Source organism: Bos indicus, chromosome 5 (genome assembly GCF_029378745.1).
Source record: "Bos indicus isolate NIAB-ARS_2022 breed Sahiwal x Tharparkar chromosome 5, NIAB-ARS_B.indTharparkar_mat_pri_1.0, whole genome shotgun sequence".
Lineage (NCBI taxonomy): Eukaryota > Metazoa > Chordata > Mammalia > Artiodactyla > Bovidae > Bos > Bos indicus.
The window spans coordinates 8,773,499-8,796,119 of record NC_091764.1 but is presented as its reverse complement, the minus strand read 5'-3'; the positions used below and the strand labels follow the sequence as shown (position 1 = coordinate 8,796,119).

The window sequence follows — 22,621 nt, the reverse complement described above, 5'->3', positions numbered from 1 at the left end:
TGCCAAGAGGGCTGAGTTCCAGAAAATAATTTTAACATCTGAGTATATCCACAGGTTGTATTTATCACGTATTCATCACCAGACACACTTATATATTCTTCTGTCAATGGCATGTCATGGACAAATGGTCTTTAGTAGCCATCATTCTATATAGCAGGAAACTTAAGATTCCTTTTTATAGTTTCATGTTAATTTTTAATTGTTACTGAAGCTAATGTTATAATATCCATAAATAAAATAACAAAAAGAAAAAAAGTCTTAACAGTCAAATACAAACACAATTTTGGAAAAATAGGAATGTGCAAAGAATAAAAATAGGAATTAAAAAAATTAAGTAACAAAAATAAAGAAGAAAAATGTGGAAATTTTTCTTAATTTTTCAAACACATTTTAAACAAGAAATTAAGTCAGTATTGTGGCTTTACTTATGTACATAGTATATTTTGTAAAACCTAAAAAAAAAACAGTATGTAAAAGATGTTCTTGATTGCTTTGTCTGCTTATGAATCTAAGATCTCTGCGCTTGCTGTGGTTTAACCATTTGTGAAACTCTTACCAGGTGTATTAGTGTCTGTGTTCACAGTTAAGAACACAGGCACATGTGTTCTTAGTCTCACATTGCTCATTGCCATGGAAGAGAAGATTGGGGAAAATTCATCTTCACATAACTTAAGAGACTTTATATTAAAGATAGTAACATTTAGGAACAAGATTCCAGCAAGAAGAGCTGTCACTCCAAATGAGAAATTTTAGGTTAATTTGCAGAAAGGATTTCTATTGTTGAATATTAATAAATTTGAGAATTAGTCTTTAGAGGATGACATAATATTGTCTTTAAAATGATTTTTTTTTCTATTTGTAATTGGTAAGAAGTCATACTGTCTTGTATAAATATTAGGATGTGAGGTAATTATCTATATTTTCCACCTTTCATACAGTATCTCTTTCATATAGCTTTTCTGATGGAAAGCTCTTTAAAAAACCCAATCTCACAGACAAGCCAAATTGTATTTAGCATTTCTGCTTGATTTCTTGTGAATGTGGCATTAAAATGTTAGTTGAAAAAAGCTATTTTTCAAATAAAAACATACTGTACTGGCATCTGAAAGGGATGAAGACATGACACCAGGCTTTATGGAACTCACTAAAACATATGTAAACCAGGAACAAATAATATATAAGAGAACTCAGAGGTCTGGCTAAAATTAAGTACTAAGAATATTAAATGCATAAAAGAATAAAAACTATCTTTGCTAAGAATCATTTGAGCAAGTAATTGCTCTTGCTTCCGATGCTTATGTTGGCTCCCAATGGTTGGTCAAATAAAATTTTCCATAATGAACAATGATACAATTCAAACGTAAGAGTTTGTGACTAGCTGTATTTTTTACATCTGGTTACATACAGGTCTTGAAGATCATTAGTGCCTGTGAAAATAAACAACTGCAATCTGGAATTTGAAGAATTAATTTAAAACACTCGGGAGTCCATACAACATATTGTGTGCTAGTGCAGGGCACACTTTTATAAGCACAAGTCATGCGCTGCTGTCTTTAAAGGGGGGAGGGGAATCTTTGAGGATCCCTCAGGTGGCTTGAATACCCTGTTTGAAAAATCAAACAACTAAAAATCAGACTTAACAACTGAAATTATTCTATTAAAATGTTTTTCTTGTTTGATCAGTGCCAAGTGGCAGTTTTATATTCACAAGTGGTGAAATATATATATTTTTAAATTATCATTGAAATGAAAGGACAGAATTTTAAAAAAGGTCTCAAGAACTAGGAAAACTTGACCCTAGGATTCCCAATGTAACAAACACAAATAATGACAAAAGGGGGAGGCGGGGTGAAAGATTTGGAATTACAAAGGCTTGAATTCAGTTCCCCGATCTTGGATCTCGTTCTTATTAGCTTTGAAAATCATTCAGTCTTCCTGGATCTCTCCTTCTCAGTCTGTAAAACTGACATATCACTTATAGTATCATATTACTAGGCCTAGTGGGAAAATGTGGGTAAAACTCCTCACTATAGAAGTTCATACAACATGTGCATTCTCCTGGTCGTTACTGTACCAACGTACAGATGATTAGAAATACTTAGAATAGAGTAAAAGGAAAATAATTTGTCCATATGCAGTGAACACATTCAGAGAGAGGGCTTCTTTTGCTTACAAGGCATTTGTTTGTTGGACGATGTTTATGAGATTTGCAAAAAGGGATAATATTAAGACAAGAAAATCATTCCAGAGCACAACTAGCACTCGAACTGTGGAAGAATTTATCTACCTCACATATGTTAGCTATTTATCCCTAGAGTACTTTTTTTTTCAACCTCCATCACCAAAGGATTATGCCCAATTATAATTAATTCTTTAATAATGAAATTGATACCCCTTTCAAGTATTTAGACCAGATAGTAGATTAGACTACACTATAAAATATGCTTCTGAGTAATTATGACCTAATTAATTATTTTAGACAGCTTTAAAAGTTTGATTTACTAATTGGACTCTCTGAAATTGAAAGCAGAAAATAGAGCTGTCCAGCCCACCCGAGGCTTCATTCCATTTGGCACAAAACCAGAGTGAAAGTTGACTTAATTTGTGCTGTTCTGCATGGTTGGGTTTGACAAGTGTGTTTGGGTTTCATAAAATAATCAAAGGTCATTTCTGGCCTGAATTTTTGCAACTACAATCCAAGTTAATAAGAAAGAAACCCAAAATGTGCCAGGGACTCTAAGCATGATGTGAACTCCTGTCTTCCTCCTTCAGCCTTGCCCCATGGGTGTGCAGTGAGGAGATAAAAATGCAGAGGCAATGATGCCAAATGACAACTCTTCATCCTGAAATATGCAGGTATATCGCATATGCTACATCAGTTTGTACAAATATCTTCTCAGAGTCTCTGTTTGTAGCTTGGGGTGGTTTGATCTAGACGGGGACGTATGAAGAACTCTCATGAAGAACTGGGGAAGTTTAAGTGAAGCTTTACAGTCCAGGATCTAATGCCCAACTCCTGACTGCTTCCCTCTGCCTTTTTACACCACTGAGAAGAAAATGTAGTTGGCATTTGATGTTTTCCCTGGAGACCCCAAAAGTCTATATTGCAAGATCTCCTTACAAACTAACTGCTAGATAGCATCATCTGTGGCCTTGCTGGTGTTCATATCTTGCTAGTTATTTGCTTCAAAGTTCAGTTAAAGCTGCTTGGAAAAACATGGTTTTCGTACAATCTTAGATTTATAAGAAACTTTTCTCTAAGGGATTCCAAGTCAAGAAGCTTAAAGGTTAAAATAAAAATAACTTAAAATTGACTCTTAAAAATGCCTGTGTATCAGTATAGTTTCCAAATACTTCTTTTAATATTTAAATGGCATTGAAGAGCACATCTCCAAATTCTAATTCCGTGGTTCCATGACTCTATTTCTTTGCTTAATACAGGAAGCTGAATTTAAGTCAACTATAAGAATTCAATACACATAAAAACTCTATTTTTGTAGGAAGGACATCTGAACGAATGGATGGTATGAGGTATATTATTTTAATAACATACAACTATCTTTAACCAACATCTATAACATTCTCTTAATATTTCAAAGACTTTTTAAAAATGCTTTCATTTAACATGTTTTTATAAACCGGGGTGAATCTCAGAACTTAACTAACTTGTCCTAGCAGAAAGGTTTCTCTGGTGTATGGATATATGATCTAAAGTTACAGTCAACTAGCTGCCTTGAAGAAATATATAAGTAACATTTATGTAGTATGTATTTCTGATCTGTCTTGGAAAGGTTTAAGGTTTTATTCAGATTTCAGAAACAGATTAAGGTGGACTATGTGGTCCTTAGTATTTCTTAGAAAACGAAAAGGTCATCAGATTGGAAAATAAAATTGCTTTATTTAAGATCTAAGCTAGTAGATTATATGAGGGAAAGCAACCAAACCAAGAGCAGCTGAAAATCATTTGTAACAAAGAGGTAAAATTATGCCTTGCCCTTCTTCAGTGCTTTTTTTTTTTTTTTGTGCTCCAAGCATTGTGTGTAAAACATTATTTCATTTTATTCCTCATTAGGCCAGTGTTATTATTTCCATTGTATGAATTCAGCATTAAGGTATTTTGTTGTACAGTGGGTCAGTTGTGTCCAACTCTTTGCCATCCCATGGACTGCAACATGCCAGGCTTCCCTGTCCTTCACCATCTCCCAGAGCTTGCTCAAACTCATGTCCATTGAGTTGGTGATGCCGTCCAACCATCTCATCCTCTGTTGGCCCCTTCTCTGCCTGCCTTCAATCATTCCCAGCATCAGGGTCTTTTCCAATGAGTCAGATCTTTGCATCAAGTGGCCAAAGTATTGGAGTTTCAGCTTCAGCATCAGTTCTTCCAATGAATATTCAGGGTTCATGTCCTTTAGGATGGACTGGTTTGATTTCCTTGCAGTCCAAGGGACTCCAACACCACAGTTCAAAAGCATCAATTCTTCAGTGCTCAGCCTTCTTTATGATCCAGCTCTCACATCCATACATGACTACTGGAAAAACCACAGCTTTAACTAGATGGACCTTTGTTGGCAAAGTAATGTCTCTGCTTTTTAATATGCTGTCTAGGTTTTTTATAGCTTTTCTTCCAAGTAGCAAACATCTTGTAATTTCATGGCTGTAATCACCATCTACAGTGATTTTGGAGCCCAAGCAAATAAAATCTCTTACTGTTTCCATTGTTTCCCTATCTATTTGCCTTGAAGTGATTGGACTGGATGCCACGATCTTTGATTTTTGAATGTTGTTTTAATCCAGCTTTTGCACTCTCCTCTTTCAACTTCATCAAGAGGCTCTTCAGTTCCTCTTCATTTTCTGCCATAAGGGTGGTTCATCTGAATATCTGAGGTTATTGATATTTCTCCTGGCAATCTTGATTCCAGTTGTGCTTCATTTAGTCCAGCATTTCGCATGATGTCCTCTGCATAGAAGTTAAATAAGCAGGGTGACAATATACAGCCTCGATGTACCCCTTTTCCAATTTGATCTCTGGTTGCTCTGGATGTTCTCAGTTCACATACTGTTGAAGCCTAACTTGGAGAATTTGGAGCATTACTTTGCTAGCATGTGAAATATGTGCACTCATGCAGTAGTTTGAACATTCTTTGGCAATATTTAATGCAAGGGAATGCAATATTGCTTGTTACTCCTGGACACAGACTCTGCTCTCTCACCCTGGATGGTCACTGAATTTGTTTTGGGAACCAAGAGATACAACATCCTTAATCTGAAGCATAAAGATATAAATTTAAGATTTTTCTGGAATGATACTGTACAACAGTATATAAAGGGAAGCCTCTATGAGATGTAGGAGCATAGCTTTGCCGCATCTGTGTGTGTGCGCATACGAGCAAGAGTGTCATCTGGGCTTTTTCGCCTGTGGACGATACATGTGCGGCAGAGTCTGTGCACACGTGTATACCCTTGAGTGTGGTCAGGATATTGTGTGTGTGGGTGATGCATGAGTGCATATGACTGTGCATGTATGTGGTCTTTTCCTTCCAACTGATAAGCCAACTCATTTTTGTTAAATATCTATCTTGTGAATTCAGGACTTTGTTTTTTTTTTGTAATTTTTGCAACCCTTCATCTAGAGCACTCAATTTTCCTCTTCCTGTGTATCCTCTTTCTTCCCATCTTTTTTGACTTTCTGCTCATTACTAGTTGAACCATAAGATAATAATGAATGGAAGAAAAATTCAAACCAGTTCACACAGTATCTTCTATTCCTATAAATGCATAAAGACTAGTAAATATTCCTTTCTCTTTGTGTAACATTTGACTGCCCTATAGATTTTAATAGTGGGGCACATGTTGGTTAGGTCTGATTTAGTAATTGGGAAATGATTATGACACATTTCAAGGTCTTATTATAAATTTTCAAAAATCTCTCTTGATTTTCTTTTTCTCAAGATTTATTTCTCTGTTTAATCTTGCTTTTCATGACTGCTAACTATTGCTTTTGGAATATTTATCTTTGTGTAGCAGGCAGACAGGAAGAAAAATAAAACATCAGCTTTTCATTTAAAACATTGTCTGTTTGCAGGTATTGCAAGATTTAGAACCCAGTCTCAATCATTAAGCAGAGCAATGTATCTTCTGATACTCACAGTTTACTTGTGAGTGTCTGGTTGGAAAGTATGAAGAACAGTAGAATGAGAGCATGCAACCCTTCTAGAGATGATAGAAAAACCAGAGGTTTCTTAGGATCGATGAGGGCAGGGCTGAGAAGTCAAAGCTTCAGTGTGCCTGAGCAGGAGAATGAATAGTAAATGGTGTTTCCCTGCAGAATAGTTAGTTCCTATTAGGGGCACTGGTGTCAATTCACATAATCAGTCTCACAGATACCAAAAACGAAAACACACTCACCCTCACACATGTATAGGGTGGATTTTGCATTATTTAGGAATATTTTAATGCAGTAATTCGTAGATTGGGAGATAAAATCCTTTTGTCTTCTTATTTGGTGCATTATAAATACATATAAGAAGTCTGTTTCTAAAATTTGTTAAGGAGTGAACAAAGACCTTGCCTTCTAATAAAAGTGGAAATATTTTAGTAATGAGAACACTAAACTTCTAAATTAGTGGGAAAACAAATCTACAAGCTGACTCATAAAATTCATTTCCCTCTGTGTGAGTTCTGAAGCACTCCGGAATATTTATTTGTTCAAATAAGTGTCTTTGCTCAAAAAAAAATGTTTTGTATGTATTACTATGTGCTAGATTAAATTACTACATTGTTATTTATATCCTTGGCTTTCTTTCCTACCCCTTCCCCTCTCATTCTTTCTTCCCTTTCTTTCTCTCTTTCCCTCCTTCCCTACCTTCTCAATTTCCTTTATTCTACCATTCCTTGAGGACAGAGCTCAGAATTAGCAGAGAGTCTGGTGCTGTAGAATCCTCTGCTGTTTGCTGGGCATCGTGTTCAAAGTGCTGGACTGCTCTCTGGAATGACAGGGGTGAGGCGATGGCGAGGTCACCCTGCTGATGGCTGACTCTGCTCTTGTCTGGCATATCTGGTGCATGCTGTGGTAGATGCTCTGAGAATGTGGATGAAAGGTGGAAACTCAGCCTCGGATGAAGTTAAATCTGGAAAAGTGGGGTCACACTGTTGAGCCAAAGCTCTGGTGTTTGAATGAATAGGGAACTTTCTGAAATGATAAGTAGGGTGGTTTGTGATCCCAAGGGGGATGGGAAACAACATATGGCTTTGTTTTATATTTTTTTTCCTATTTAATCTTTAAACTTTTCGTGTGTTCTTCCCATTACCCAATTGGTACTTCCCATCCCTTACTTAATGTCAGAGAATCTGCTGTCATTGAGTCTGGAACTGCTAGTGATGAGACAGAATTGTACTTGGTATCGATTCTCCTGTCACCCACCCTTGTGGGATTCTGTAAGGTGTCCTTTCTCTCTGTGTTCGTCTATTTCCTCCGCTCCTCCCCATGTTTGTTCATGCACAGGAATGAACAGGATGCTTTGGTACATGTGGAGATATGGGAAGAGTCTGCACAGACTAGAATATCTTTATATTTCTAAACGGCAGGATGCTGTGGGCTGGGATTTCGGTAGGAGACAGTAAAAAATAGCAGCTATGTCTATAAGCTTTACACAGACTTCTTGGGCATACAATTTTGGTCTCAAAACATTATGCTTCTGCTTTAGGCAGTTATTTCCTAGCTAAGTATAATCCCCCAAATTCTTTAAGGACATCAACAGGCAAATCCTCCAATTGCCTTTACCCCTGATGAAATAGAAACATAAACCAGTAGTGGTAGAAAAGAAGTCATTATGACAAATGATGCTAACTCAACAAGGGTTCATATTTCAGCACAGGGAAATATGCAACCCACCTCTGAATCTAGAACCTCAGGATGGTCTTATAGAGAATAAGATGAAATAGAAAGTATTGATTCCAGTTCTGCAAGGGTAGAAAGAGGTACCTTATGTGAAACTGCTGTGCAAACTGTGAAGTGCTCTACAAGTAAAACAATATTACTATCATTTTAGATGCTAAAATTCAAGCATGATTAGAGAGATAGAAGTAATTATTATTATCTTGGGCAAGTGAAAATTTCTCAGAGTCTTAGTTTCCTCATTTGTAATATGGGGTAATGATACCTACCTTATAGAGTTGTCAAAATTACATATAACATGTGAAAACTGCAAGGCACAGAGCTGGCAAATAGCAGGCATTCATTAAGTGATAATTACTTTTTATTATGATTATAACAGATTTCTAAGCATCTGCAATTTTAGAAGACTCGTAAAGAAAACCTTTCTTTAAAAATTATTAATAAAACAGGTATACGTATTTCCATCTACTGTGGATTCTAGGTGCCCCCAAAATAAGAAAATATCTATGACTTTATATTTCAAGTTTCAGTCAGCATGGGGGATTTCTAAGAATGAAGTTTAAAATAGAGATGCATTGGAATGTCTGAAAGGATAAAACATAGAGAAGGAAAAAAATGACAGAAAGCACAACTGTGAGGGTAGCAGCCTCGGACCAGTGGTGATTTCAGAATGATGATGAGCTCTCACCACTCTGGTTCAGGACTGCTCCAACTTCATGCGCAGTGGGGAATCTTCTCTGCCCTTCAACATCAAATTGTACATGCATCTTATTTGTAACAGAACATTGAAAAGTCAATGAAGGCAAACCTGGTAGGCAGCTACTGCCAGAAAACGTCTGAATCAATAGGTCACTATCAGCATTGTCTTCCCCAAACAAAACACAAAACTGTATTAACCAAAAGCATGACAGCACTGGGAAATTTCCTCAGTACAGTAACTTAAGCAACATACACCTCAGGAAGTAGGGTTTCTGACCCGACAGGTCAGAAAATAGCAATGTAATGTTATTATGGATCATACTACTGAGGATCCCCTGAGAGATGGTTCTGAACAAAAGGCAAAGTCATACCCTTAAATCCTGGCTCATTTCTACAATGTGAAAACATTAACAAGCTAACAAAAATTATTTTTCTGAAGCTTAACAACTACTATTACTCTATCACTAAGGCTTCTATGCACTAAGCAGAAATAATAACAAGAACAACATGAAAACAACGGTTTTCCATTGGCTAAACTTCAAACACTTGAACTTGACCTTCATGATCTCATTCAGCCTCGACCGTCACCAACCATACCATGTGCTTGAGTAAATTCTTTAGCAATCAAAGTAGAAAACCAGCGTGGAAGTCAGCCATGTAAGGTCAAGATGGATGCCTTTTTACTCTGTAAATTTTTTCAGGCTATGCTAAGCCATATCCAACTGGATTCCAAGTATTTCTTATCTTTGTACTGTTTGTACTATGCTATCGAATTTTAGACTGTCCACCCATTCCACTAGAATGTGAATGACTCCAGGGTGGAGATGGTGTCCTGCCCTGCATATAACACCATGCAAGGCATGTGGGAGGCGGTAGTGTGAAGTGGCAGAGAGCTACAGCCCTGCATCTAGAGTTCCAACTCCTGTCACTTACCAGCTGTGAAAAGCACTTAACCTCTCTGATCCTCAGCTTCCTCATCTGTAAAAATGGTGATATAGCTTGTCTACTAGAAGATATACACAGATATAAACATGTGTATGTGTGTGTGTGTCTTGCATTCAGTAAATTCTATCTGTAAAATTACAAGCACATAAGAAACATTTGTGGAAAACATGAAAGGATGAATAGATGATTTCTTATTAAGATTCATCCAGTAATTCTTGAGCAGTGTTTCATAATACATAGATGAGTAGTTAAATGGTAGTGTTAAAAAATTTGAAGGCTATAAATTTGCATTTTTATTTTGAATCAACAGTCCTCTTCTTATCATTCTATTTAGTTTCAGAGATATGGCAATTTAAAAATACCCCTAGGTTCTCAAATTTCCTAAAGAAAAGTTCATGGATAAAAACATCAATCAGATGACTGGCTAACTCTAGTCACAGCAGTTAAAACATGGCATATTGATGACTCATACACCCTAATTATGTTAAACCTATTTCTTTTGCTGATTACCTACTCAGCTAGCTTTCTGTGATTAATTTTAGAGTTTATGACATAAAAAGATAGCTGTCCTAGAAGTCAAAAACTCATTGCATTTCTATATTTGCATCTTGTTAGGAAACAGCAAAAACATTCCACATTGGACAACACCGTTATTCAGTAAGTTATAGGATAAACAGATAAGCAATATATAGCATATACACACAACGGCTTATTATTCAGGCTTAAGAAGGATAAAAACTCTGACACATTCTGTAACGTGGATGGATTTTGAAGGCATTATACTAAGTGAAGTAAGTCAGATACAAATACTGCATGATTCCACTTTTATGAGATATCTACAGTAGTCAAATTGATAGAGAAGGTAGAATGGTGGTTTCCAGGGGCTGTGGAGAAAGGGAATGCGGAGTTATTGTTTAATGGATACGGAGTTTCAGTTTGGAAAGATGAAAAATTTCTGGAGGAGCTGGCTGGACATCAGTGTGAATGAACATAATGCCACTGAACTGGACATTTAAAAATGGTTAAAACAGCCAATTTTTATATTATATATATTTTATCACAATTTTGAAAAGGTCGAGATAAATGATGGATTTGTACAGGGCTAAAGATACAACTCTTAAAGAAAAGCTTATTGTAATGGAGTGTTTGGAGATGTGGATTAATCCAGCTTTGAGGAAAAATAAGAGGGAAGAGAGTTTTCAATAAAGCCACTGCTATGATAGACCTGAGGGAAAAAAGTAATAAGTTTGGTTAAACTAGCTCTGAGCAACTGCTCAGTCTGAGTCTGGGATACAAAGATGGTAAGCCTACTAGGTGCGGTGAGGTCACGCTCTCGTGCAGATAGAAACTCTTCAAACATCGTTTTGGTACAAGTAAGTCTGACATTTGTTTACGAGTATGGATTTTAGCACTACATAGACTCGGGTCTGTATCTGGCTCAAAAATTAAAAGACATGTTATATTAAGAAAGTTAGCTTGCCTCTCAGAATCACAGTATGCCCATTTATGAAGTAGGGGAAATTACATGTAAGTGCTCTGTGCTCTGCTTAGTTGTTCAGTTGTCTGACTCTTTGTGACCTCATGGACTATAGCCCACCAGGCTCTTCTGTCCATGGGGCTTCTCCAGGCAAGAATACTGGAGTGGGTTGCTATGCCCTCCTCCAGAGGATCTTCCCAGTGCAGGAATCGAACCTAGGTCTCCCATATTGCAGGCAGATTCTTTACCTTCTGAGTCACCAGGAAAGCCCTGTAAAGTGCTCAGGAGAAAGTAAGTGTTAAGGGTGACAACCATTGCTGTCAGTCCCAGGACACAGGCACGGCAGGTGCGGCCTCCTCTGCCACTTCCATAACTGTTGATACCAGCACAGAAAGAAAATAGCATTTGTTTCATCATTACTAGTGGGGTTATTCTTGAAAACGTAATCATTATAGAGTTACGGTACAAATGAAACTTTAGCATTACTTGCTTGATCTGAGTTGTCTAATGGAACAGGTGGTACAGATGGTTGTGATGGACTGAACGTTTATGTCCCTGCACAGGGCCTGTGGTTCCTGTCCCCAAGTACTTCCACCTACACCACCTGAGCTCATCATTTCAGAACTTTGCACTGTGTACAATCTCCTATGTCATTTGCTTATTTGGGTTAACAATTGTGTGTGAGGGGCTTGTGGGGAGCAGAGAGAATACAGGGTTGCTGTGAATACTCTGAGCCAGTTTTTTTCTTCTTAGAAGCTTCCCTAAACCAGCTGCGATGAGGCATGCTGACCAAGGGAAAAGCAGGGTTAGGAAATCAGAAGCTGAAACCATGTTACAGAAAAGGCAGCCGGAGAATGTAGGACGGGAAGCAGAATTACATCAGGAAAAAGGCAAAGGTTAGAAAGAGATAAGGCAATGTGGAAAGTGGCTTTACTTCTTGTTCAAATTTTGGACAGGGTCGATGGAGTGTCAGGAGAATTGCTGCTGTCTCCCTTCATTCATCCCAACCCCGCTCCTGATGCTTTGAATACAGTGGCTCAGCAGAGACTGTAGGTTTTCATAGGTTTGTTTGCGCAACTACTGAGTAAATACCCACCTCATGAAATAGAAAGAAAACATAAGAGGTGGGGGACAGCCTGTATTGTCTCCATTTTTTTCAGCTGCCTCAACAACAAATTTGGCTCTTCCTTTTGTAAAAATATATTGACAGTTGTTCAAATCTTACTGTAATTGAAAACAATGGACATATTAATAATTACACAGGTAAGCAGGCCTATCTTTTCTAGAGTTATGTGAATAGGCATAATCCAGAGAAGTTTTAAAAATCTTGCATACTAGAATACAAACCAATGCATTTTGGGCATTTGTTTAGAGACCTTATTTCCTCGGTCTGAAACATTTTGTACCAATTCATAAATACAGGCTTTGCCAGGATACTTTTGAAAGTGGAAAATAAAAACAATAGCAGGGTTAAGCAATTTGTATTATACAAGAACAGGAGATGTAAATTGCTCAAATGTACAATGGAACATATGCTGAACCATATTTTTCACATTCCAGAATAGGAATGAAATAAAATTGTCTGTAGTATGTAAAGATTAAATTTTAAGGGAAAGAGACAAACAAGATAACATGAACTACATTTTGGTGATAAATGAATTGTTATTATTAATACTGGGATATACTTACCTTTACAGGTAGAAGAGAATTTGACATAAAATGGGAGAGTGGTGTTGCTATTGCTATTCCTTGTCAGTATCATAGATATTTTTTATGATATTTGCAAAATAAAATGGTAGATATGAAATTTGCTAACAGAAAATGGTTGAGGTACTAACATGAGGAGAACCGAAAATGATTCTTTATCATGGGGGAAAATCTGCAAGATAAAAATTTTGTTATCTAAGATTTCATTGATGAAAGAGCTTTGTGATTTCAATTTTTCACATATAAAATTTTATTTAAGTTTTTAAAAGAAGAGTGTTTTATTTTTGCCATGTAGTGGCATAAACTGCCCTTAACTTTACAGTGGTGTATGTAATGTGTTTGGTATAATTTATTTCTAGAAACTTGCTTGGCCCACAGTTTGGTTAGATTTATTTTCTCTGATGAAAATGACCTCATTTGTGAGTTGAAAGGAAGGCATTTCATGGCAGGGTAGAAAGCGTTTTTGATACCCTTCATGTCAAGGTGCATCCTGATTCAATTTAAGAACCATGAAAACTGTCAAAGTGCTTCAAGTCTTACTTTTGACCTCTCTGAGAGGGACCAGTGCTATCGACCTTGTCTCATTTCAGTAGCATTTGCTTTAGGGAGGATGAGGCCTTCTAGGAGACGGCTCATGGTAGACTCCTACTGTATCAAAATCAAATTTCATCTTGCATTCAGGATTTCTAACCAGGCTTCATTCATCCTTTTCCTTCATACCTCCCTTCCTTTTTATTCCTTGCAGACTTGTGTTTTTTTAAAAATAATTCCCCTCACCTATTTCAAAGGAAATATCTTAAATAGCAATATAATACAGAAGTACTATTTGCTGGTATTGTTGTACTAACTTTTGTAATAAACATTTAATTCTGGAATTCTCACATGAAAGCCATAAAGTAGGATTTATTATTTCCATTGCAACACATGAGGACATTGAAGCAAAGAAGTTAAGTTGTCTTCCTGAGGTCTTTCAGCAAGTATGTGGCAGAAAAAGGATCTGAATGCAGCTCCTCCCTCCACTGCCAATGTTCCTAATTACCAAAATGAATAACACAACCCAAAATAATGCCCCAGTGCAGACAAATAGGTAAATAAATCTCAATGTTAGCGCCGATTAGATTTAATATTAATCACTCAGATAGCGAGCCATTTGTTTTAAAATCTTACTAACTTTTAGACTCCACATATTTTTAAAACCACATTGCTGATTTTAAAGCAATTCCCTTTCTCTATTGTAACTATACAATTTATTTCAGAATCATGAAAGATGAGAAAATTTTCAGAACAAATAACACAAAAGACTAATATCACTGAAAGCATCCAATCAAAACTTAAAGTTTCTATCGACTTCTGCTGAATAAGTATAAGAGCTAACTTCAATGTAGTACTTAAAATTTCGGGCTCTACTAAATTGTCCTAAATCCCATTGCTAACAAAAGTGGAGCTGAGTTTTGAACACAAAGTCAGTTCCCAAAGCCAGTACAAGGCTATAATATGATTACAGAAGGCTCCTACTCAGGTGGTCTAGAAAATACCCCAAGTCATGAAATAGAGTTTAATTTTGCTTTATCATGAATAATAATGATTGTGGGAAACCCGTCTTACCCAATGTCCTAAATAAAGCAACAAAATTCTCAGTCATTTAGTAAGACAAAGTGATTCTGACCACGGTGCATCAGATGACTATCTTCCATTATGGTAAGTCAAAGTACTATTATTCTCTTTATAAAATAGACATTGCAATATTTGTAATTACTAAATAAAAGCTACTTGATTACAGAGCCTGTTCTGTGGTCACATCTGTATTTTAACACCTGGCACAGTGTAGACCACAGACACTCACTAGCAACTACTAAAAAAGAATAATGAATAAATAAAGGAATCAATTTCCAAAATTTGACAAAACATTTTAAGGGAATAAGTCCAGATAATGTTATAAGCATAGAAATCTAAGAAGCACATCTTGTAAGCATCAACTTAATTGTCAATTAATTTACAAATAAAATGTAGAATAAATACAGTTCTTTTTCTTTAGGTGATCTTTCACACTTAAGGCTATCATTCATTTCAATTTTGGTTCTACTTTGTCTATCTAAAGATCATCTTTAATAATTAAATTCTCCTACCATGCTTTAATTTTATCATATGAGGGATAAATAGGCATGATGCAATCTAATGTTCGTGGTAAAAAGTGATAAAGTAGTATTATATGCACATTGCATATAATACTACTTTATCACTTTAATAAGTGATATATTCTTTACTTTACCTCCTCCTGCCACGCCATCACTCCTGGCTGGAAAATGAAACACGCTTTGCCTTCATCAGTTGTGAAGGGTTTACCTAAGAGTGAAAACTTGAAAAGGGGTAAATCATGCAGAGCTGAGTTCAAATGGTAACTCTGCTGCTTATTAAGTTAGGCTAACTTTATAAGGCTTTCAATTCTTGCTTTAATCATCTACAAAACCATTACAACAAAGGAGAAGTTCTTTTGATACCAAATGAAATTTAATTGTGTAAATAGTAGAGCTTCTGACACAAGCTAAACCCAGTAAGTGTTCCTTTTTCTTTCCTACTCTCTTCTTTTTTAATAATAAGTCTCTCAGAACTATGTGTGAGAAAGCTGATCAAGGTTAAGGGTAAATTGTAAATTCAAGAAAAAGGGAATTTTTTGCTGGATGACTATTATTGTCTAAAACAGATATCAATCAATAACTTTGATTTCATCAGCAATGACAGTTATAAATGAAATACTGGATTTCCAAAACAGTAAAGGCAAATTTTCACACAATAGGAAGTTGTTCTTTTTATAGAAACATAGTGTAAGGTTTTATATAACAATGTAATAATCAAAATTTATAATTATGCATCACTGTGGCAATCTAATTAGCTCTCAGAAAGTCTCAGGAAGTAGATTGGAAAAAATATTTTCATCATCCAGATATAAGAGTAGAGACTTAAAGAGATAATTGCCTAATTGTTGCTGAAGGTACACTGAGTGTATGTATCATTGTTTACCAGTAGTAATTTAGCTGTGTCATCTTGAATGTCATCACCTTCCCTGGGACTCCTCACTATGAGAGGGGGAGTTGATGAAGTCTAGATTCAAACTCAGATTCTCTAATTCTTTCTGCTATAAACATCATCCTAAATATATGACAAAATTTTTGGCAGGTAGAGAGTAGGCATTATTTATATAAATTTATATAAATTTTCATTAGAGCTTTGGTTGAAAGAAGTTTAAATTTTGAGAAGATGATATTTGAACCAGTTTAAGACCCTCAGTTTTTCTATAGAGCTTTCAATTAACATGATAGATAAGAAAAATAGTGGGTGGTTAATAAAGTCAGAGTTCTCCTTGATTCCATCACTAGATACAAGAGCATAGATAAATGACTTGTCTTACCTGCTTCTCTCTAAATGAGGATATTACAGGAGGCAAGGACTATAAAATAACATTAGACCAGATAAGTTTCTTCCATCAATCCCAATAGTATTTAAAGAGGTTTAACAAATCTAGAAAAATGTAAAGAGTTTCTAAGAAACCTTCCCGAGCATCTGATTTTTTCAAACGTATCCTCTCTGTATTATTATTTTCCAGTGTATTTAGAGTCTATAAAGAGCTGATCCATTGAGTTATTAAAAGTACCACTGAGTGTTCAGCAATTGAGAAGAAAATTATTAATATGCAATATCCAAAATTATCCTCTGTCCTTATTTTCTTAAGCACAAGAAGTTTGTGAAATACAACTACAATGTGCTCTAAAAATCTTTAGCAATATTTTATCAATTACCATTTTGTAATGATTGTTTCAAATGCAAGTTGTAAAAGTTCATTTAATAGTAATGGGCTTATAATACAAGTACATATTCTATAGATAAAAACAAGAAAAATAATCATTGTAATATACAGTCTCTTCACCTTATATCATGCTTTACTCAAAGCACTGACACCCCTTACTCATGAATTCTCTGGAGGTTAAGACATAAGGCAAAATGGCTGTCTGGGGAGGCCTTACAAATAGCTGTGAAAAAGAAGAGAAGCAAAAGGCAAAGGAGGAAAGGAAAGATATAACTATTTGAATGCAGAGTTCCAAAGAATAGCAAGGAGAGTTAAGAAAGACCTCCTCAGTGATCAGTGCAAAGAAGTAGAAAAAAACAATAGAATGGGAAAGACTAGAGATCTCTTCAAGAAAATTAGAGATACCAAGGGAACATTTCATGCAAAGATGGGCTCAATAAAGGACAGAAATGGTATGGACCTAACAGAAGCAGAAGATATTAAGAAGAGGTGGCAAGAACACACAGAAGAACTGTACAAAAAAGATCTTTATGACCCAGATAACCATAATGGTGTTATCAATCACCTAGAGCCAGACATCCTGGAATGGGAAGTCAAGTGGGCCTTAGGAAACATCACTACGAACAAAGCTAGTGGAGGTGATGGAATTCCATTTGAGCTATTTCAAATCCTAAAAGATGATGCTGTGAAAGTGCTGCACTCAATATGCCAGCAAATTTGGGAAACTCATCAGTGGCCACAGGACTGGAAAAGGTCAGTTTTCATTCCAATCCCAAAGAAAGGCAATGTCAAAGAATGCTCAAACTACCACAAAATTGCACTCATCACACATGCTAGTAAAGTAATGCTCAAAATTCTCCCAGCAAGGCTTCAACAGTATGTGAACCATGAATTTCCACATGTTCAAGCTGGTTTTAGAAAAGGCAGAGGAATCAGAGATCAAATTGCTAACATTCACTGGATCATCAAAAAGGCAAGAGAGTTCCAGAAAAACATCTATTTCTGCTGTATTGACTACGCCAAAGCCTTTGACTGTGTGGATCACAACAAACTGTGGAAAATTCTGAAAGAGATGGGAATACCAGACCACCTGACCTGCCTCTTGAGAAATTTGTATGCAAGTCAGGAAGCAACAGTTAGAACTGGACATGGAACAACAGAGTGGTTCCAAATTGGGAAAGGAGTACGTCAAGGCTGTATATTGTCACCCTACTCATTTAACTTATATGCAGAGTACATCATGAAAAACGCTGGGCTGGATAAAGCACAAGCTGGAATCAAGATAGCCTGGAGAAATATCAATAACCTCAACTATGCAGATGACACCACCCTTATGGCAGAAAGGGAAGAGGAACTAAAAAGCCTCTTGATGAAAGTGAAAGAGGAGAGTGAAAAAGTTGGCTTAAAGCTCAACATTCAGAAAACTAAGATCATGGCGTCTGGTCCCATCACTTCATGGTAAATCGATGGGGAAACAGTATCAGACTTCATTTTTTTGGGCTCCAAAATCACTACAGATGGTGACTGCAGCCATGAAATTAAAAGACGCTTGCTCCTTGGAAGGAAAGTTATGACCATCCTAGACAGCACATTAAAAAGCAGAGACATTACTTTGCCAACAAATGTCCATCTAGTCAAAGGTTTGGTTTTTCCAGTAGTCATGTGTGGATGTGAGAGTTTGACTATAAAGAAAGCTGAGCACCAAAGAATTGATGCTTTTGAACTGTGATGTTGGACAAGACTCTTGAGAGTCCCTTGGACTGCAAGGAGATCAAACCAGTCCATTCTAAAGGAGATCAGTCCTGAATATTCATTGGAAGGACTGATGTTGAAGCTGAAACTCCAATACTTTGGTCACCTGATGCAAAGAACTGACTTATTTGAAAAGACCCTGAAGCTGGAAAAGATTGAAGGTGGGAGGAGAGGGGGACGACAGAGGATGAGATGGTTGGATGGCATCACCGACTCAATGGACATGAGTTTGGGTAAACTCCGGGAGTTGGTGATGGATGGGGAGGCCTGGCGTCCTGTGGTCTATGGGGTCGCAAAGAGTCCAACATAACTGACTGAACTGACTGACTGAATATACATGTGGGCAATATCATTTTAATTCAGATTACTTTGCTTCATAACTATTTTATAGAATTTTAAAGAAATAAAATATCCTTTTTAAATTATGTACTTTGTGTAAAGTGAAGCAGCACGAGGATACTATTCAGGTAGGTAAGCAAAAGAAAATTCTTTCCCTGCCTCTCTCACACTTCAAAAACAAACAAGATAAATCACATATATATCATCATTAGCATGATTAAAGGTATTTAATCATTTAAAATTAAGATGTAATTCATGCATTAAAGTTCTTCAGGTGTTAGAAAATCTTATTATGTAAGTATAATTTGTATATATCCTAGAAAAACTACTTATGAATTTTTTTTGCATCACACATCCTTTCCATTGGATTTTATTCTATTTTGATATATATCAAGATATAGATCTATCATCTTGTTTCTTCATTTTACTTCAGTGATTCTGTTTTAGATAAATGCATCTGCAAACTCATTTCAAAACTACCAGGGTATGAAAATAGTGGTATACCATAGGTCATCAAAGTGGGTTTTGCTTTTCTATATTTATTTTTTTGCTCTTCACATATTTAAAATTTACAATTGTTACATCTAGGAAATCATTATAATATCACTAGTTCTACTAGAAAGAATGACATCAAGAATGCACTTAATTTTGTTTAATAAGAACATATTTTAGAAAAGCAATTATTACTATCAAATATTAGCTATGTAAGGAAATACAGGTCATAATTAAGCTGTGAAAAGGTTGGAAAGAAAGGTATTAATGAGATTAAGCTCCATTTTAAAGACTGTGGATAGTGGCTATTTTTTAATAATTCTAATTTAATGACTATAAACAAGCCAAGTACCTTGTTTCTGCTTAAAGTTTTGTTCGAAGTTAAAAAAATTTTGCATCACATGCAGATAATGTGAGGTACTTTGATTAAATTTTACTTATTACTTTTCTTCTTCTATAGAATTTAAAATGATATGAAGCTAGTCAAAAGATATGATGGAACCAACATAAACATTTCTGCCACATATATGTATCACAAGGATTGCCCTGGCCTCTTATCTAAGAGGATTATAGGATAAATGATTCTCAGTTTGCTCCAGTAAATTGAAATTGAGTTTTAGAAGGCTGCACTTTATTTAGTATGTTAGTTTCTTATCTTAGAAAATACCAAGGTGAACATTTCTATTAAAAAAAAAAATTAAGGTTTTCTAATTTTATAGAAGCTCTAGAATAATAATTGTCTCATTAAAACACTTACTGTTCTTTTGGAATTCTGGGGTATTTTGTTCTTTGTTTTCTTTCTTTTGGGTGTTTTTCCTAAAAGGAAACAATATGCACAGTGGTTAGGTGAATACACGTAGTGCAGAGTCATTTCATATTGTCATGAACTATAATTGCTTCATTTTATTATTTAATGTTTCTACTTAAACATCTTGCAATATATACATCCAACTACAATACAGTACCATATGCATGCTTAGTAGATACAGTATAAGATGGATAGGATAGGGATTTTAAAGTTGAAGATTTAGAGATCAAGGTTCTGTGCATAGTTTATACAGTGATTTTGTGGAAGTTATGCTATTGCCTACATTATAGTTTTTCAGTTTGAAAACTGAAATGCTAGTAATTTAGACAGACATTGTTGGAGAATGTTCTATTATTTTATTCAGTAGTCAATTACCCTCTTGCTATATTGAAAGTGAAAGTGAAGTCACTCAGTTGTGTCCGACTCTTAGCGACCCCATGGACTACAGGCCACCAGGCCCTCTGTCCATGGGATTTTCCAGGCAAGAGTACTGGAGTGGGGTGCCATTGCTATATTGAGTATCGTATAATTATTATAAATTAAACTTCTACATCTCATGTTATTCTTAGATTTTATATTTTCAGTCAAGTTAAGAGCACTTCAATATATTATACTTATTTGCCTGTTTTCCAAGGCAAATCAGGTCCAGAATTTCCTATTGTGAGTATATATATACGTACACATACTAGTGTCTATATGCATTATATCCATCTGCACACACATAGGTATATACTACTACTGGGGTAAGGAAAAAACCTCACATCATTACAGAAAGGAAAAGTTTCAGTTTAGAGAGGAGAAGTTTCAGTTTAGAGAGGAAAATTTTCAGTTTAGAGAGGAAAATTAAATCCTTCCCAAGAGTCAATATCAGGAATTGTTTTAATGTAATAAAGATTCAAGAATTTCTGATCTGGTTTGACAAGTTCGCAACTCACAAATGAACAATATCACTGCTACACAAGTACCATTTTATTATAAGTTCTCATTAGTTTTGGTCTTCCAAATATTTAGAATGAAAACCAAGAAATAGTTAAAAATAGGTTGATAATAGGCTCGTTGCTCTGTTTTATGAGTTCTCACAGTGTCTATTTTACACGTAACTATGAAAACATTATAATGCCAGAAGCTCTGGCAATTGGCTTACATAGGAACTCAGTGGAAAAGATCTGAAGTGACAGCTATATTTTCAAAGCTGCATTTAGAGCATCTGTTCAACGGTTAAGACTCCAAGGTCTCCTTTCATTTTAGTCCTGCTTGAAACTCGACTGTTTTCTAGCAAAATCCATTAGAAAGAGCAATGGTAAAACTGCATTTAGATTTACCTGACTGCCTCTTAAAATATGACTCTGAGCCACAGTCAATTTTAGATAAGCTTTGCATACATGGTTCCTGAATACTGACACTTTTCTTATGTAAAACAAAAGCTACAACAGAATGCTGTGGACATACACATTAAGGTAACACGGTGACATAAATCTCTTTGTAAGAAATATGGGGAAAAATCTGTTAGAGCAAAAGAAGGCTTTCTACTAAAAAACTAAAATATTTGACCTTATATATATTGCATGTTATTACTTACCAAGGGGCAGGCTTCCCAAAGGGATGCCGTGAAAAGATTAAACAGTTTTTGTGACTTATGAGCCATCTGCAGGGATTCGATTTCATTTTGGTCTTGTATACATATCTATCACAAGGATGAATGGGTAAGCCTGTTCTACTGTAAGGAACAAACAACTATTTTATTTTTAATCTATGTGCTGAATATGGATGTTCATAGTATTTTTCTGGTAGCTAATTTCTGTCTCTTGCATGTGTAAACATCTCTTGTTTTTAGAGGGAAAGTGTGAAAATAACATGGGAGGATTTTGTACCTCCCGTCATCTATCTGGATTTTCAGTAGTGTAATTGCTATCAGTGGGTCTAACTCAGTTTTCTGACATCAAGACTTGGTACTTTTGCATGTTATTACAATACTTTAAAAAAATAAAATGAATCTGTTTAGGTAGGTTCATTTACTTTAAAACCAAAGGCTCTTTCATGTTCTTTTTATCTAGTTTTAGAAGGACGCTTGACATGGGGAAAAAAAAAAGAAAAATTTCTGAGACTTAGGGATTACTATTGCTCAACAGTGACTAGAAATCACTGCTAAAACCCTGTAGCCCTCATCATAATTCTATTTACAGAACTAAGTAAAATACTTAGTTCTGTATTTTATGCAGTTCATTTCTCTAGTTCATGCTTTGGGCATCATAAATACTACAAATCTGTGTTACTTGCTTTTTTTTTTTTTTTTTTTCTTGAGGGGAAGGAACTAATTGCATTCACTTTAATTCTAGACATTTAAAAATACACAGCTTTTTTTTTTTTTAAGAGGACTTTTAGATTAAAAAATGACAATATTTACACCCAAACTTTAAAAAATATCTCCAGTATTTCATTCTGATGAAAATATTGATTTTAACTGAGGTTTCACTAACACAGCACAGAGCTAAATATTTATTTAGGTTTGGATTTAAGTGCTTACTGCAAATCTGTGTAACATGGCTATTTGTAAACACTATTCTTTGGCTAGAAAGGCAACAGTAGCTCTCTCCCAAGTTTTAAATTTCAAAACTGCAAAGTAGTGATAAGCTCAGAGTTCTCTTTATTTTACTGTCTTCCTATAATGCCAAAACTTGCAGTCACAACAGGGCTTTACAGCTGATG

At 35.6% G+C, this 22,621-nt stretch overlaps 1 protein-coding gene across 3 annotated transcripts in view; it reads right to left on the bottom strand.

Annotated features, from left to right (window-relative positions):
- Nucleotides 1-22,621, bottom strand: part of SYT1 (synaptotagmin 1) — a 611,214-nt gene that overhangs the window by 386,320 nt on the left and 202,273 nt on the right. For 2 of the 3 annotated variants that reach the window (XM_070788847.1, XM_070788845.1), the window contains exon 3: nucleotides 19,865-19,923. The exons of the other annotated variant lie outside the window; for it this stretch is intronic. The gene's annotated coding sequence lies outside the window, so the exon portion shown is untranslated. The remainder of the gene's footprint in view (nucleotides 1-19,864; nucleotides 19,924-22,621) is intronic. 3 annotated transcript variants of the gene reach the window in all.